The sequence below is a fragment of the Felis catus genome, chromosome A3, assembly GCF_018350175.1.
Source record: "Felis catus isolate Fca126 chromosome A3, F.catus_Fca126_mat1.0, whole genome shotgun sequence".
In the NCBI taxonomy this organism is placed as follows: domain Eukaryota; kingdom Metazoa; phylum Chordata; class Mammalia; order Carnivora; family Felidae; genus Felis; species Felis catus.
Window position 1 is genome coordinate 82,487,522 of NC_058370.1, and position 16,328 is coordinate 82,503,849.

A 16,328-nucleotide genomic window follows, 5' to 3' on the forward strand; every position below is an offset into this window, starting at 1 on the left:
CCGCCTCTGAACCCTCACTGGTCCTGGTGGGTATCAGGGCTTTGCAACGCCACAGTTGTGCTGGGGTTTCTGGTCCATAGCCACCAGTGCACTCCTGGGATTCGGCGTTGTGTATAAGCCCAGGACCCACTGCCAGCCTTCCCCTGCCCGCTCAGCGGCTGTGGGCTATAGTGACTGACCGGCACACAGGAATCTTGGTGACCCAGATACTCCTTCTCTTAGAGGCACACCCCCCTCCCCGAGACATCACCTCTGAAGTCTTGCCACCTTCCTTCTCCCCCCCATTGGCCTTTCCTTTCTTCCTTCATTCCTAACTCTTTCTGCCACCTCAAGACCCCTCTCCCTCCTGCCCCCCCCGCCGCCCCGCCCTGGTCAGGACACGTAATGTCTTCATTGGGTTTAAGTTTTTCAAAAGGAAGAAGTATTATTACAGTGTTACAATCCTGGAAACAAAGGAACTACAGCAATATGGGAACTGGATGATTTGAAACATTTCCTACTACAAACTCCTAGAAATGCTGAGCATTCAAGAAAAAAACAGGGGGGGGCCTGGGTGGCTCACGTGGTTAAGTGTCCGACTCTTGGCTTCCACTCAGGTTATGATCCATCTCACGGTTGGTGAGTTCAAGACCGCACTGGGCTCGGCGCTGACAGTGTGGAGCTTCCTTGGGATTCTCTCTTTCCCTCTCCCTGTCTTCCTCAAAATAAATAAATTAATTAATTTTTTAAAAAGAAAGGAAAAAAAAAAAGAAAACTCTAGGTAGCAAGTCTAGAGACAAGATTTAATCTTGCTTCAGGATGCAAGAAGCCAACAGTGAGTGAAGAAACAGGTAGACCATGGGTACATCTACAAATACAATAATAGTAATTTATAAAACTAATTTAGGATATATAAAAATGGGATGGACTAAATACTAGATAATGACGTGTTAAATGGGAGGGTGATCATCCGATTTAATGTTTAGAAGGGGAATGAAGACACTGATTCATTTTATATGTTGTAACACCAAATAGGCATGTTCGAAATTTAAGGTATCCAATAAAATAATAGAAGTTGAGTTTACATCTTCCACAGGGGAAGGAGATTAAAGAAAGCCTGAATTTTCATCTAAAAAGGGAGATAGAGGAAAAATGCAGAGAGTGATACACAAGTGAAGAGTCAGACAAAAAGTCTGCCATATGTTTTTATTTTTAATTTTTTTTTTCAACGTTTATTTATTTTTGGGACAGAGAGAGACACAGCATGAACGGGGGAGGGGCAGAGAGAGAGGGAGACACAGAATCGGAAACAGGCTCCAGGCTCTGAGGCATCAGCCCAGAGCCCGACGCGGGGCTCGAACTCCCGGACCGAGAGATCGTGACCTGGCTGAAGTCGGACGCTTAACCGACTGCGCCACCCAGGCGCCCCTGTTTTCATTTTTATATAAAAGACATAAGGCAATTACCTGTCAGTACTACAGTGATCATTTATGGAGAGTGAGTAGTCCTCTCCCAGAAGGCAACAGGCTCACTCTGGGGGCTGGCTCAGTTGGTAGAACATGGAACTCTTGATCTCGGGGTCATGAGTTTGAGCCCCATGTTGGCTATAGAGATTAGTGAAAACTGAAATCTTAAAACAACGACAACAACAAAAGAAACCAGGGTTAGTCCGTGTGGCCAACAGAACGCAGCGGAAGTGATAATAGAACCCTTTGTGTTAAGGTTGTGAAAGGTTGAGGCTTCCAGCCTTGGGCTCTCTCTCTTGCCTTCTCATCATTCACTCTTGGGGAAAATCATCGTTGAAGGAGGACTCCCACTACCTCCATTTTGACCTCAAACTTCCTAATTAAGTTCTTCTTTCCAGCTTATCTCAACTCAGGCAAAAGACACCGTGGGCAAATCATCCCCTGATGGGAATGGAAACTACCCCCTCAAGTAGTAAGGGCTACTCTGAGCCAGCAAGACCCTGCCCTTGACTGACTCCAAGTCCGTGATCAACTTGACCTCCACTTCACCTGCAGTACCCGCCGACCTTTGTCCCACAGTTTTCTTATATAAACCTGAAAGCATCTTTGGCACTTTGGAGACCGTCTTTGAGACGCTAGTCTGCTGTCTACCCTGTGTTGGCCTTGCAGTTTCACCACTGCTGTCCCTCTGCCTTTGCATTTTGTCAGTAGCGAGTAGCCAGACCTGGTCTGCGTGGGAGCCAGGCGCTCTTGCGCCCCTGCACCCTGGCTACAGCATGAGTAACCCTATCAAGAGAACCACCTGAGGTCTCTTGCCAACAGCCACAGGAATGAGCTTGGACACGGATCCTTCGGCCTCAGTCCGGCCCTCAGATGACAACGGTAGCCCTGGAGGACTCTTGACTGCCGCCTCTCAGGAGCCCCTGAGTCAGAACCATGGGGCTAAGCCTCTCCTGCTAATTGAGGTAACAAATGTTTGTTGGTTTAAGCTGCTAGGTTCTGGAAATCATCTTTTATGCAGCAATAGATAACTAATAAAATACTTTTTGTGCAATATTTTATTTCTAGATAACATACATATATTGCTTAACAACCAGAAAATTTTTTTTTTAATTTTTTAATGTTTATTTGTTTTTGAGAGAGAGAGACAGAGCATGAGCAGGGGAGGGGCAGAGAGAGAGGGAGACACAGAATCCGAAGCAGGCTCCAGGCCCTGAGCTGTCAGCACAGAGTCTGACACGGGGCTCAAACTCATGAACAGGGGAATCATGACCTGATCCGAAGTCGGATGCTTATTTGACTGAGCCACTCAGGCACCAAGAATTTTTTTTAATTTTTAAAATTTTTATTTTTAGAGAAAGAGAGAGAGAGAGGTTGTGCAAGCACGCAAACGTGGGGGAGGGACAGGGGGAGAGGGAGAGAATCTCAAGCAGGCTCCACGCTCAGCGGGAGCCTAACTTGGGTCTTGATCTCACAACCGTGAGATTGTGACCTGAGCTGAAATCAAAATTCTGACACTTAACCAACTGAGCCACCCAGGTGCCTCCAGAAAAAAATATTTTTTAAATGATCGGTCAAGGAAATCTTTCGTTCCAGTGTGACAAAGGACAACCCATTCGGTCACCTTGTCACCACCAGTGCCCAGTGCACTCGTACCAGCTAAAGTCAGATACATCTCCTGTGCAAAGGCACCAGCTACACTAGTGGGGCTCAGACAGGGACTGCCTTCAATTTGTGTTTGGCCAGGGACCCTGGCCTTGCAAAACATCCCACAAAAGGGGAGAATTCTTTTCACGTGACCCAGGTATAAAAATATAAATATGATATAGCAGAAAATCAGTTAGTTTCCTTGGAAAGTTGGTTAACTTTTAAACTTAGTGAGCTGATTCATATAGTATATGAAGAAATAAATAACATTTGATCCCAATCTATTAGCTATGCCATTGTATTCACAGAGGAGTTGCTAAAACAAGGAACATACATTTTTCTTTTGAAGGCCAGTGGGCCTAAAAGAAAGCATGAGTGGTGGAAAGAATGCTATATCAACTCTGTGGCTCCGGAACAAGTCACTTTGCCTCTCTGGGCCTCAGTTTCCCCATACATAAAATGGCAACGCTGGGGTATATCAATCTCTCATGACTCTAAAAATCTGTTGATTGATAGTCCTGCTTTAACCTGCCAAGGAATTTTGGCTCTTCGATGACAAGCCACCTCAAAGCCAGCCGGAGCCCCCCTCATGAGGGACATTGCTCTGTCCAGTATGAGACACTAGCCATAGGGGCCTTCTTAAATTTATATTCACTGAAATTAATTAAAATTAAATTTTAGTTTCTTGGTTGCAGTAGCCACATTTCAAGCACTTAATAGCCACGCGTGGCTAGTGGCCAATGTATTAGACAACACAGAGTTAGAACACCTGCATCATCATGGAAAGTTCTATCAGACAGCACTGCTCCAGGTCTTGGCTTTCAGTGTGGGCTGCAACACTGGATTGGCATCACCTGGGAACCCTTAGAAATGCAGGCTCTTGTATCTACCCAGATTTGCTGAATCAGAGTCTGCATTTTAACAGGATCCGCAGGTGCTTCCTGCACATGTGAGCTTGAAAAGCATGACTATAAGAAGGCCTCCCCACTGGGTAGGTAGCCGCAAGGACAGAGCAGTGCTCCTGTGGCTTCTGTGTAGACTCCAGCGACTCCTAGTCTGGCTCTTATTACGTGCATGATCTTATCTACTGAATAGGAAAATCTGAGGCTATGACAACAAAAGAAATGATCATGATGCCTAATACATAGTAAATGCTCTTTAAATGGCTGTTTGTTATGTTTGGATTTGATGAGATTCAAGGTCCCTGCCAACCATAAGCCCAGTGCAGACTGCATGGCCAAAAGTGGCTCTTCCCCTCGCCGCCACAGGGTGGTGCTGTGTCACCAACGTCCCTTCTTCTTCAACAGGCTTCCAGCCGGCTCCCGCGCAAGAAGCCAATAAATTTGCCCCGCGACTTCCAGGTCTCTGTTTCGGATTACCGAGCACGACCGCACGGCTGGGACACCAATCCAAGCATTCATCTGACAGATAATGGGAGAACAGGCCTCAGCTTTGTGCCCAGTTGGAATGCAAAAGTAAGGTCGGCACAAAGAGTTGAATGAGGACTGTGTGAAAGTCTTATTGGAAGCTGGAGGCTTCTGTTGGAGTGCTAGGGGGAAGGGAAGCCTTATGATTTTCTAAATCTGCTTCTCCACGACCTGGGCTCCTCTAGCCACAGATCTGAGCTATGGCTTTTTGCCAGTCAAGTGTGTGTGTGTGTGTGTGTGTGTGTGTGTGAGAGAGAGAGAGAGAGAGAGACAGACAGACAGACAGACAGAGAGACAGGGCGGGGGTGGGGGGAGAGGAAGGAGAGAGAGAAAGAGAGACCGAGACTGGGGGGCTAAGGATTGAGTGGTGATCAGGGGTGGGATGGTGGGGGATTTTTTTTTGCTGCTGGGCTCCATCTCCGGTTTCCAATTTGGTGGGAGGGCTGGGGTGACCTGGTAATTTGCATTTCAAACAAGTTCTCAGGTGATGCTGCCTCTGCTGATCCAGGGACAGCCCTTTGAGAAACAGGAAACTTCTGAAAGGCTCATATGGAACAGATTATATAATCCCAGTTCAAGAGAAGGATGTTACTCCAAAGGAAATCACTCCAAATCCACCCCCCACACCACTGCCTCCCTCCTTGTCCCACCCCATGATGTCCTCAGCTCCCTCGGGGTACTTGTTAGTCAAAAACCCAGCATGAACTGGAAGGGTGGCTGGGGAACAGGGAGCCAGAGCTCATTCCCAGGTGACGGTGCCCCTCCTTTCCCTGCAAGGCTCCTAACTCCTAATCCTTGACCTGTTCTGAGCTTGATTAAGACTCTCAAAGCTCGCTTAGCCCCACTTTGGGGACAAACCGTGCAGAGACCACTCTCTTTGCTTGGTGCCACCAGTTCAAGGCAGGGTCACCCCATAAATAGGTGGAAATGGCAGGAACCCGGATTGTAATGGGAGCATTGGACATCTCATAGGGATTCAGACAAATCAGATGGGCCCTCAATGGTTCGTATGTGGTGATTGGGGCACTTGTCACTGGAGGGGGAGTTCTAGGAAAAGAACCTGAGTTCTTCCTCTGAGTTCCTTAAGAGCCAGTTTCATTTCTAAAGGGGCCTCCTCTCCTATACCAGGAAGAGGAGGGCTACTCTGAATTGCCAGAGAGAAGTCTTTTATGCATGGAGTCTTCAACTTCAGTCTGTATGACAATAACGCTTATCTTCCAGTAGTTTCTCCTGTATAGTTACCTTCCCACAATTTATATCCCCAGAAGCCAACCCCTTTGTCTGACTTCACAATTTATCACCCTTAGTTAAAATGGTATGTAAGTCTTCAGGTCTTACCACGTGTTTGGAGTTTTCACTTTTCCCTGTAAGACTTCCCCATATGTGTGTAAAATAAAACTTTCTCCCATTTTTTTTTTTAAGTTTATTTATTTTGAGAGAGAGCGCGCACACGCGCACGTAGGGGAGAGAAAGAGAGGGAGACAGAGGATCCCAAGCAGGGTTCATGCTGTCAATGCAGAGCCCAATGTGGGGCTCAAACTTACGAAATTCCAAGATCATTACCTGAACCGAAACCAAGAATAGGACGCGTAACCAACTGAGTCACCCAGGTGCCCCCCAAATAAACATTTCTCCTATTTAATCTGCCTTTTATCAGTGTGGCTTGCGACCCCTGTGAAATGGTGCAGCTACTAACCCTAAGAGGTAGAGGAAAGGGTTTTTTAGCCTCCCCTACATGCTAAGACAGCATTTCCTAGAGTGTGTGGTGGTGAGTTCTAACTGGGGGCCTGTGAGATGAGTAATGGAGTTCAGAGGCTAATGTGTCTAATTTAGATAGTTTTTAAAATTGTTCTCTTTCATGGGGTGCGTGGGTGGCTCAGTCGCTTGAACATCTGACTGTTAATTTCAGCTCAGGCCATGATCTCACCGTTGGTGAGACTGAGCCCCGTATTGGGCTCTGCGCTGGCAGCACAAAGACTGCTTGGGACTTTCTCCCTCTCTCTCTGCCCCTCCTGCCTGAGCTCCCTTGCTCCCTTGCTCTTTCTCTCTCCCTCTCGCTCAAAATAAACTTAAAAAAATAAAATAAAATAGTTATCTTTTTAGGATCGAGATGAACATGAAATGAATTTGGTAAAAGTGAATTGATTTAGAGAAAAATACTACGTTATAGAATAGATGTTCATCTGAAGTTTAGGAAACACTGGTCCACAGAATCCACTCACACAAAAGTGTTGGTGAGCAGTACAGATTTGGCTGGAGATTTTACAGTGGAAGATTGAAAAGGGGGTCTCTAGGGGCACCTGGCTGGTTCAGTTGGTTGAGCATCTGACTTCGGCTCAGGTCATGATCTCACAGTTCGTGAGTTTGAGCCCCGTGTTGGGCTCTGTGCTGACAGCTCAGAGCCTGGGGCCTGCTTCAGATTCTGTGTCTCCCTCTCTCTCTCTCTGCCCCTCCCTGCTCTCTATCAAAAATAAATAAACATTTTTAAAAAAATTTTTAAAGAGGGTCTCTATAAAGCACAGCCCATGCCCCACAAGGGCCATAAAATCCCATAGGAGACATTTGTGTTCTTTCCAATCCATTAATGGTACCCAGTCACTGGATCTTTTAATTTTCAGTGTTTCTGCCACAAGGGCCCAGATTCCTGGCTCCACCTACGGGCCCTACCCCACCCCCAATTCTTTCCCTTTATTATGAGGAAGAACTTAGCTCTGCAACTCCCACCCCAAATTCTGTGACTGAGGAAATCTTCTATAATTTTCATGTTAGGGATCAATAAACACCGGCAAAACCATTTTTTAAAAATTACTTTTGGTAGTTAAGATAGCAACGTAAAGTGGGATAACTACTTTGAAAACATTTTCGCATTTTGTTAAAGTGTTAAACATACACCTCCTGTATGTCCCTGCCATTCCACTCCTAGGAACTTACTGTATTTACCTAAGGTAAATGAAAAACTATGCCCAGGCAAAGACTGGACATGAATGTTCATAGCAGCTTTATTTGTAATGGCAAAAACTGAAAACAACCCAAATGTCCATCAGCAGGCAAATGAACAAACAAATTAAGGCGTATTGATTCAATGAAATACTCCTAGCAATAAAAAGGAATGAAGTGTTGATGCACGCAATGACATTTGACATGGATGGATCTCGAAATAATTATGCCGAGCTAAAGAAGCCATACTAAAAGGATACATACTGCATGATTCCATTTATGTGAAATTATATAGAATGCAAACTAATCCATGGTGACAGGAAGCAGATTTCTGACTGCCTGGGGTGGAGTGGCAGCAGGAAGGGTAAAGGAAGAATTATAAGGGGGTATGAAACTCTTGAGGGTAAGGGATAAATTCATTATCGGTATTGTGGCAATGGCTTCACAGGTGTATGTTTACATCAAATTTAACAACTGTACATTTTAAACACATGCAGTTTTGTATTGTAGGTCAATTATACATGAAACATTTCTTAAAAATAGTAATGCAACTCAACAACAAGACAATAGAACAGAAGTGCGTAAAAGATGTTATCAGGCACTGTACCAAAAAAAGGTCCCAGGGAAATTAAGCACATGAAGCAATGCTCAACACTATCAGTCAGTAGGGAAATGCAGACTAAAACCATGGTGAGGAATTACCACACATTTCTCAAAATGGCAACAATCAAAAACACCTACCATATCTAGTTCAAGTCCTGGAGAGGATGCAGGGCTGCTGGGACTCTCCTATGTTTTGTTGTTTTGGAAAGCAGTTTGACAATTTCTAAGAAAGTTAAATATACACTTAGGGCGCGTCTGGGGTGGCTCAGTCAGTTGGGCATATGACTCTTGGTTTCAGCTCAGGAGCTCAGGTCATTTCATCATTCATGAGTACGAGCCCCGCATTGGGCTCCATGCTGACGGTGCAGAGCCTGCTTGGGATTCTCTCTCTCCCTCCTTCTCTCTCCTTCTCTCTTTACTCCCCCCCCCTCCATTTTCTCTCTCTCTCTCTCAAAATAAATAAACATATATATATATATATACATACATATGTGTGTGTATATATATATATATATATATATATATATATATATATACATATAAATATGTTTACATATATCTACACACACACTTAGGACATGACCTAGCAATCCTATTCCTAGATATTTACCCAAACTAAATTATGTCCATTTAAAACCTGTACATGAATGTATATAGCTGCTTCATAACCATGTTATATGGTTATGTATAGCTTGTTCATAACCGTGAACAACCCACATCCAAATGTTTTCCAAGGAGTGAATGAATAAACAAACTGCGTATGTCATACAATGGAAAACTGCTCAACAATAAAGGAATGAACCCCCAGTACATGCAACAACATGAATGAATCTCAAAATAGTGGTGTGGACTTAAGCCAGACTCAAAAGGCTGCCTACTGTAAGATTCCATTTATATGACATTCTGGAAAAGGCAAAACTATGGTGATGAAGAACAGCTCACCGGTTCCAAGGATTAGAGGATTAGGATAGAGAGAGGACTGTCTATAAAGGGATTTTTTTTTTTTAGGTGATAGAAATATATTCTAACTGTGGTGGTAGTTACACAAGTCTATACATTTGCCAAACTTTGTAGAACCGTACACCCCAAAAAAGTGAATTTTACTGGCTATATAAAAACTTAAGGATCAATTTAAAAATAATTCATATTGTTATAAATGTTGGAAACAATAAAGAAGTGTGGGAAGGAAAAGGTAGAAGGGCCCTTTACGCAAACACAACACAGAGCCTTGAGCCTAACCATTGTTAGCTGTTTACTAAGCATCCTCTCCGATTACTTCCTACAAATACATATGAGTTTACTTACAACTTTTAGCTTCACAGGAACGGGTTTATATCCTACATATGGTTCCACAACTCCTTTTTTGTGCAATGTTGTGAGGGTCTTGGAGAAATAAATCTTAACTCCAATATACAATTTGGTGCAACTGAAAACCACTGCACCTTTTTCTAGGTTACCTAAGTGGTTATGCTATGCCTGTGCTACCAGTCTGGGGAGAAATTAGGCTGGGCCTAAGCCAAATCAGGAAATCCCTAAGGAAAATTTAGAATTAAATACCCATTGCCTGTTTTATTAGGTTCTCTGTAGGGATGATAGTCGCTGTACTATAGGGAAGAAGGCACAAACCTCTCTCCAGACTTGGGAATGGGGTGGGAGTGTCTCTGAAGAGGCCTGATGAGCATGGCAGGGGCTGATCATGGTCAGGGTGGATAGAGACAATGCCCGTTTTCTAAGGTGAGACAGAAAATTCTTAACTAACACAGCGAATGTTTTAAATCTGTTCTTTGAGGGGCGCCTGGGTGGCTGGATCTGTTAAGCGTCCGACTCTTGATTTCAGCTCAGGTCATGATTCACAGTTTGTGAAACTGAGCCCCAAGTTGGGCTCAGAGCTCACAGTGCAGAGCCTGCTTGGGATTCTCTCTCTCCCCCTCCCTCTGCCCCTCCCCTTCTTACACTGTCTCTCCCTCTCTCAAAATAAACAAACAAACTTAAAAAAAATAAATCTGTTCTTTGAGAACCTAAGATATGCTCTGTTTTCTTGATACAGAATCTAAATCATGCTTGTGTCCTTGTTGGGAGCTGGCATCGTGGAAGAAGCCAGGCTCTGTCTGCTTTGGAGCAGACGGGCTGGAATCACAACTCTCAGCTTTACCAGCTGGACAACCTCAGGCAAGTCATATGACCCTCCTCTATTAGATTCATGGGTTTGTTGTAAAGATTAATATACAAATGCCTGGTAATCAGTAGCCACTCAATATGATCGGTAACTGTACTGCTGTTCTATTCAAATCCCGTCCCTTATTTGCTGGGGAGGCCACTGACCTCAGATGTAAGAAAGATTAGATTTCTTCTCTTGTGGGAGCTTCCCTGAGTGGCTACTAAATGGATTTTGCCAACAGCCTCCCCTTCCTTGCAAGGCAGCTGGGGCCCCTCTCGACTCTCCAGTTCAGCACCCACAAATGGCTAAAACTTGCTATGAAATCTTGCCTGGCTGGACCTGTATTGATTTTGTTCTCAGTCTTTCCAGTGGCCTCTAATCTCCCTGTAATGCCCAGTTACAAAACATAGTGGCTTCGCTCCACAGCTGCCAGAGACTAATGTCTTTCTGGACAGAAACCCAGACCCCCCTGCACCCCTAGGGTCCACCTTGTGTTTACCTTCAGACTGCAAGGTCTCAGAGTTCAGCACCTTCCACCAGGTTATTGAACAGCTCCACAGATCAGGGCTAAGTGGTGCGGTCAAAGACTCGTGCCTCCTCTCTGCCTCCTTTTCACTGTCGTCAGTTAAATATTGATCATGCCCTGCTGTGTGCAAGTGGGGAACGAAACCCTACACAGTGTTCTCAAGACCTTTTATGGTCCAGTGCTGCGTGTTGACTAGGTCAGTGGGAAACAGAGGACAGACAGCCTCAGCTGAGCCCCTGGCACCATTCCTGCCAATATTTAAACCAGGTCAATTCTTCTGGCCTGGTACACCATTTAACTCTTACAGTGGCTGAACTGTTTGCCAGTCCCGAAAGCTAAGTAAGGACTTGGCAGGGCAGGAGGTTCTGACCTAGGGTCAGCCTTGTATTTATCTTGAAACCACAAGGTCTCAGAGCTCAGAATAAAACATAGACAAGTCACATGGCCCCGCTGGGAGCCTGCCGCTGGGTCCTCCTCTACCCAGGTGTGTGGCTTTTGAAGTCACTTACCTCTCTGGTTTCACTTGTTTCCTAATTTTTATGGAAATAAGGCAAGAGTTTCAGAGTATTTTCAAATGTGACTTTTGCAGTTTACTAATAAGTCCTCAGGGAGGAGTGAGGGGAATAGCCACCCACCCAAAGTGCTAACTACTTTTTCTGTTTTAACCTAGCATTTTTGAGGGGTCTCCCCAAGCATCTCCCCATATATACCTCCCGCCCTGTCACACTTACTTTTCCAGCAATGATATTGGGAGTCACAGAAGAGGGAAGTCTTGGACTTATAAGTACACAAACTTTTCTTATACATTTGGAAAATAATTTAAGTAGATTTTTGAAAATAGGTAGAGTCATAGTAACCAAAATAAAATATATTCTTGAAAAGAGATTCTATATAAAACAAAAAGAATCTCAGCAGACAAGGTAAAGCAAACACCTGAAATAGTTCAGAGATACACTATAAATTTAATTTTATACAGGGGCCATGGTCATTAGAGACTTACAAATTAAAACAACAGCAAGATACCATTACATACCCACTAGAATGGCTAAAATCCCAAACACTGGGGCGCCTGGGTGGCTCAGTCGGTTGAGCATCCGACTTCGGCTCAGGTCATGATCTCACAGTTTGTGGGTTCAAGCCCCGCGTCGGGCTCTGTGCTGACTGCTTGCTCGGAGCCTGGAGCCTGCTTCAGATTCTGTATCTCCTTCCCTCTCTGCCCCTTCCCCGCTCACGCTTTGTCTCACTCTGTTTCTCAAAAATAAATAAAACATAAAAAAAAAAATTAAAATCCCAAACACCGACAATACCAATTGCTGGCAAGAACGTGGAGCAACAGAAACTCTCACTCGCTGCTGGTGGGATTGCAAAATGGTACAGCCACCTTGGAAGCCAGCTTGGAGGTTGCTTACAAACTAAGAATACACTTACCGTAGGATCCAGAGGTCACCTCCTTGGTATTTACTCAAACGAGTTGAAAGCATGCATTCACACAAAAACTTGCACACACATATTTGTAGCGGCTTTATTCATAATCGCCAACGCTTGGAAGCAACCCAGATGTCCTTCAGTAGATGAGTGGATAAACCATAGTACACCCAGATGGTGGAATATTATTTGGTTCTAAGAAGAATTGAGCTATCAAGCCATGAAAATCTATGGAGGAAGCTTAGATGTGTATTACTAAGTGAAAGCAACTCAATCTGTCAAATGCTACATACCCGGTAAACCTCAGGGGGCCGGAGGACTGCTCTAGACTGGTAATGGGGTTTGCGTTTCATTTTCTACGCTGTGGCCAAAGTAATCCTTCCGACCTTCGAGGGAGGTCCTTCCACTTCCCTTTACGAAACCATACTTTGGCACTGGCTGCCTCCAGGATAAAGGCAAACTCTTCTGACCTTCCTGATCTAGCCCCTCCTCTGCTCTCCAGACTCACACTCCCCACTTCCTCCTTTTTCCTTTCTGCTTGTTGGGCCATCCTCGCACTGTTGAGGTCTGCTGCTGCAGGCAGAGGAGTGTACTGCTGGCCTCAGCTTCCATCCTGCGGGAAGCTTCAGTGCATTCACACCAAGGCCACACGTCCCCTGAGCTACTCCCAGCCAAGGGCTCCTGATCAGACCCATTGCTGTCTGATCTCTTCCTGGCTTCCGCTTCTCAGAGGACCCAGACTAACACACTTGCCGTATTGAATTACTTGCTGTAATGTCCTCCCCTTTAGTCAGGCTTTGCACGTGCTGTTCCCTCCATAGGTTAGCACCGTATCCCCTAAGCCTGGCACAGTGTGGACATTCAGTAAATACTGACGGTAATAGCGGTCAGTTCATTGAGCATCCAGTGTGTACCTGCCTCTGTGCTCAATGTTTTGTGGGTATTTTCTCACTTAATATTCCTAAGAGCTAAGTGGGTAGCATTATCATCCCCACTGTAGAGGGCCACAACGGGCCCCGCCCACCACACTTTCTCTGCAGGCACGAGAAAACTGAGGTACGGAGAGTTTAAGTCACTTACCATGGCAATATAGCTGAAAATGCATAAAAAGTGGTCAGGCTTTGAATCCTGCCAGGCCGAGAACTTAGCCACGGCATTCAAGAGCCTCTCCCGTTTCTAACACAAGGCAGGACCTGAAAAACTTAATAGGAGCTCAGCTCCAAGCCAGGGAGAGCCCAGCTCCGAGTGGGGTCTCCAAGGGGGGATTCCTAACCAGAGGCCGCCGGTAAGGCAAGGTCACAGGGAGCTGAAGGAGACCCACCCCAGCCCCTGCCTACAAGGATACTGAGCTAGAGTGCCGGAGTGATGTCGAAGCCATCTTACTGTTCACTCTTTCCTGCTCCCTAGCCCAAGCTTAAACCCGACAGTGAGGATTGCAAAAGCCATTTGATCAGTGGCCTCACGCCCCCTGCCTGAGAAAACATGGTGCTGTGAAGACAGTGTGTGCAGAGGGGATACGGCTCCCGGCACCCAGCTGGAGCCCTGCAGCTGTGACTGCGGTGTCCTGGCCGTGGCGGGGAGCCTCGGCAGTGCGTGCTTCCTCCCTGCCTCAGCATCGCCATTCTCCTGGCTGTGATGCCAAGTGGCTCCCGTGTGCCCACCACTGCTGCCCCTTTGGCAGTTTCTCTGGCGTTCCTGGTGGTGTCAGGCACTAGGCCATGGTACAAAAGACCTCAGAGTTACTGCAGCTACAACCAGCGCCATAGTTTCACAGAAGCGAAAACTGAGCCCCAAGGAGATGCTGTGACTTGCCCAAGATCCCAAGGCCAGTTGGTGGCAGAGCCTGAGAAAGACCCTATCTGTACTTTCTTCCTCCTGTCTGTCTGCTGCCTCTTGTCTGGCTCCTTTCCCCCGTGATGCTCATGCTGCTTCCTCTCCAGACCTGAGAGCCAGCCTCTCTGTTCTTGCCCAAGGGCTGGCACCGGTCCCGCCCACCCTGACTCATGCCTAACTGCAGCAGCAACCTCCCCTCCCCCACCTCACCCCACCCCTGCCCCGGTGCCTCTCAGCTTCCATTTCTGCCCCCTCCACCCCATTCTCCACCCCGAAGCCAGAGTGACCTTCCCAAAAACCAAGCCAGGTTATTGCCACTGACCTATGAAAAGCCTCTGGTAACCCTGTCACCCACGATGGGGCCTCGGCATGACATCTGGTCCTCTCCAGCCCAGCCTAGACCCATCTCAGCAGGTTCATTCTCAACACACCCCTTATGCACACCTGACATCCCAGCGACACAGCTCACCTAACTCAAAGCTGCTGCAAGAATTAAATGCTATCTGACTGTGCACAGCACCCGGAGCATAATAAGAGCTCAGCAAATATTAGCTCGCCCGGTAGCCTGGGCACCTCCCCACCAGGCTGGCTTCTAGGACACACCCGTGCGGGATGGATGATGGGTGAGCTTTGCTCTGCTCTCTGAGCCAGGAGACACGCCCTTAGCTGAGGCCCCAGTCAGACCTTTAACTCCCCAGATCCAGGTATACCCTCTAAGTAAAGGGGTAAAATGAAGAACACTTGGCCGCCCCACTATTTATTTCTCAGGGATGTTTTTGTTTTGTTTTGTTTGAGAAAAAACTTGGAGATAGTGCATATGGAATAGTCACATGGTTCATTCCCATCCCCCGAAAGCAGGTGAGCCAGTGTCCCCTGGGATCCATACCTGCACCCGCAGGTCTCAACTTGGGACTGGGGAAGGACGCCAGGGATATTCACCCTGTGGCACAAGGGGGATAATTGGCGGTAGGTACTCAGTGTTCTAACTGCTTAGTACCACATGTAGGTGCTTGTAGGTTGACAGGCAAAAGCACAAGGGGCCTAGCTTCACGAATGCCTTGTATCATATTCACAAGTGATCAGTGAGCAGTCCCATAGCTGCAGGGGATGGCCTCCGTGAGCCTTCGTGATGAAGGCAGATTCCAACCTGCACTGAGAACCTGGAAGCCACTGGTTCATTAGGTTGTCTACTCATCCATCCATCCATCCATCCATCCATCCATCCATCCTTCTATCCAGCCATTTATCCAGAGTACATTAATTTTGCCTCCCTCTCTCTTTTTTTTAAAAGTTTATTTATTTATTTATTGAGAGTGACAGTGGGATCGTGACCCGAGCCGATATCAAGAGATATCAAGAGTCAGATGCTTAACCGACTGAGCCACCCAGATGCCCCAATTTTGCCTCTCTCTCTTGTTTATCACCAAACAAACTGGGAAAGAATACTATGGACCGAATGTTTGTGTTCCCAGAAGTCATGTGTTGAAGCCCCAGTCTCCAATGTGATAGTGTTTGGAGGTGGGGCCTTTGGAGGTGATTCCATTTAGATGGTGTCAGGAGGGTAGATAGAGCCCTGATGGCGGGATTAGTACCCTCAGAAGAGGATCCAACAGGATGGTGGCTGTCTACAAACCAGGAGGAGGACCCTCACCCCACACAGGTTATTCTGGCACCTTGATTTTGAACTTCCCAGCCTCTAGAACTGTGAGAAAGAAGTATTTGTTGTTTAAGCCACCCAGTCTATGGTATTTGGGTATAGTGGCCCGATGTAACTAAGACAAAGAATAAGGAAAATCAGAAAAGCAGACTAGCTCTCCCAAACTCATCATGATCCCTCCTTCCTCCCTCCCTCTTTCCTTCCCTGCTTTCTCCTATCTGGACAACGGACAGGGAGTTGCTAAGATGATACATGACAAATGAGGTATACTCAGTCCTTTCCTCCCTTTATTGAAGTTAATCTTTTAGCTGATGAAGTATTTCAAATGTATGGAAACTTGTGGAGAATGCTGTTAACTAGTCACCCAAGTACCCATCACCCACTCCAATACTCCAATAACCATTATTTGCTTTGAGGTTCTTTTTTTTTTTTTTTAAGGAAACAGAATGTCACGGCTCAAAGTTGCCTCTCTCGACCCCACTACACCCCTTTCTGTAACAGCTCTTCCCAACTAGGAGGTAGTGTTTGGGCAGGCTTGGGGCTTTTACTACCTAGGTATAGCCCCATAAACAATGCACAGTATTGTGTTTTGTAGTTTTGCATTTTATATGCATGATATCATACTGTATGCTTCCTTCTACAACTGGTCTTTTAATTTATTGGATTTTTA

General features: G+C 46.1%; 1 long non-coding RNA gene across 1 annotated transcript; it reads left to right on the forward strand.

Annotated features, from left to right (window-relative positions):
- The first annotated feature begins 4,097 nt into the window (after positions 1–4,097).
- On the forward strand, positions 4,098–10,232 carry LOC123384485. Its single transcript, XR_006595629.1, has 3 exons — positions 4,098–4,239; positions 4,400–4,567; positions 10,107–10,232. It is a non-coding gene; the product is annotated as an uncharacterized LOC123384485 (long non-coding RNA).
- Positions 10,233–16,328: the final 6,096 nt, after the last annotated feature.